Source organism: Etheostoma spectabile, chromosome 2, assembly GCF_008692095.1.
Source record: "Etheostoma spectabile isolate EspeVRDwgs_2016 chromosome 2, UIUC_Espe_1.0, whole genome shotgun sequence".
Taxonomy (NCBI): domain Eukaryota; kingdom Metazoa; phylum Chordata; class Actinopteri; order Perciformes; family Percidae; genus Etheostoma; species Etheostoma spectabile.
This window is the reverse complement of record NC_045734.1, coordinates 31,123,091-31,125,337: the sequence shown is the minus strand read 5'-3', so window position 1 is coordinate 31,125,337 and position 2,247 is coordinate 31,123,091. Positions and strand designations below refer to the sequence as shown.

General features: G+C 41.7%; 1 long non-coding RNA gene across 1 annotated transcript in view; it reads right to left on the bottom strand.

Moving 5' to 3' along the window:
* LOC116670229 (uncharacterized) overlaps positions 1-1,377 on the bottom strand; it is a 15,373-nt gene extending 13,996 nt beyond the window's left edge. Inside the window, exon 1 of the long non-coding RNA XR_004326973.1 lies at positions 1,287-1,377. This is a non-coding gene — a long non-coding RNA (uncharacterized LOC116670229). The remainder of the gene's footprint in view (positions 1-1,286) is intronic.
* Between the last annotated feature and the right edge of the window lie 870 nt (positions 1,378-2,247).

Genomic DNA, 2,247 nt, shown 5'->3' with positions numbered 1-2,247 from the left:
ATCTGGCTAGCCCAAAGCTGCGTGTCCGCAAGGTACCCTGGGAGCTGTCTGACTCTGCTGGGATGAGATTGGACATCTGTCTCTCTGCCGTAATCCTTGGAAGTTGCCATAACACAGCGGGGGGGGGGGGGGGGTACATCCGCTCGAAGGACCACTTGTGAAGTCTGTGTGCGTTATTTATGGTGCTACCCCGAACTGGTTATGTATTCCGGTAAGAGAATCGCTGCAACTTCAGTTTTCAGTTCAACAGGTTTATTAATATCCAGATCCAGTCTTGTTGTTGGCATTACACGGTTGTGTAAGGTGTGTGTATGTGTGTGTGTGTGTGTGTGGTTTTCTGTAACATAAAGAGACACAGAATATATACAGTAAATATAAAATGTACATAATGAATGCACATATGCAAATAAAGAACAATAAGCAACTCATTCTGCAATATACATGAGTAACAAATAGTTGCTGTGCAAACAACCAGACAATGCCGGATAGTAATGGAAATTAACACAATGTAGCATTGTAAAGCATGCAGGTTTCATCATGTAGTTATAATTATTGGCCACTAGATGGCGCTCTAAGACCATTAATGAACATAACAGCGGCATGTGGATGACACGCTGAAATGCCCTTCGACAAGCAAACCAGCGACACCATCGCGAGTGCAACAGCTGAACTAAATCCTCAGCAGGATTGTAATTAAACATGTAGGACGCTATAGTAACAGGCATCTATTAATAAGTATTAACTATTGTTACTGAACGGTACAGTCTGCAGCACGTTCTTAGCACTACGGTAGACATTAGCATGCTATCTTAAACTATGATGAGAAAGATACTATCATGTTGACACACAAACTAAATACACGCTAAAATAGCATGAACATAAAATTGTGCACTTACGTTCTCAATAACGCACACGGCAACACAACATATGATTTACACCAGTAGCGTACAACTTTAGGAGCAGCTGTGCTCATATCCGCAGCAAACTACAAATTGAAAGGTGAAACTGCGCATGTGCGCAAATACTGAGTCCAAGGCGTGACGTCAGCTCTCGTCAGTCCAGCAGGGAGTTTTCTACATGCATTATTGGAGAACGTGAGTGCACAATTTTATGTTCATCTAGTTTAGCATGTATTTTAGTTTGTGTAGGTCAACATGATGGTATCTTTCTTATCATAGTTCAGGAATAGCATGCTAAATGTCTGCGCGTAATGCTAAGAACGTGCTGCAAGACTGTACCGTTCAGAACAATAGTGCTGTACTTATTAATAGATTGCCTGTTACTACTACAGCGTTCTACATGTGTTAATTACAATCCTGTTGAAGATTAGTTCAGCTGTTGCACTTGCGATGGTGTTGCTGTTTGTTTGTTGAAGCGCGTCATCCACATGCTGCTGTTTATGTTCATTTATGGTCTTAGAGCGCCATCTAGTGGCCAATAGTCATAACTATATGATGAAACCTGTATGCTTTACTATGCTAAATTGTGTTAATTTTCCATTATTATATACGGCATTGTCTGGTTGTTTGCACAGCCAACTGTTTAATAATCTACCTAGCAATTGTATATTGCAGAGTGATTTGCTTATTGTTTCTCATTGTATATATCTGCATTGCATAATATGTACATTTTAATATTTACTTTTGTGATTCAATAATCAAAATTTTAAAAAAAAATAATAGAAAAAAGTTATTAAGAAAACGTTATCTCCAAGACACACTTTAACACAGTAGAGTAGGTCTAAAGACCACACAGTCCAGAATTACAACAGGCCCAACAATTCTAGTAGTTTTCCCTACGTTCTAGGTTGGATTACTACTGACACTCTCTTTGCATTCTTAATTCAGGGCTGCTCCGAAAAAATCAATAAAGACCGCTACCTAACAGGGGCTTGATCCATAATGCGCCGGGCGTCACGTGTTCTCTGTGAGACCGGGAACCCAGGAAAAGAGATTATCATGCTTTTTCTTCTGCCCCCCTCCCCTCTCCCTCCTCGTTCTCTCTTCTTTCTTCTTCTTTCCTTGCACCCCCCTTCTTCCCCCCTCCCTGTTTTAGCTTCTTCTCTCCTTCTTCTCTTCTGCGGACTACGAGCTTGGCTATCCAGCTAAACAGCTTCCGCCATTCAAGGGATCCCAACATCAGGGTACGGAGAGCGTACTGTGTAGTGATCGAGGTCAGCTTGACCCTACCACGCCTGACCAAGACCTCCAGATCCGTGAGGAGGAACGATTTCAGCGCCTCGAATCA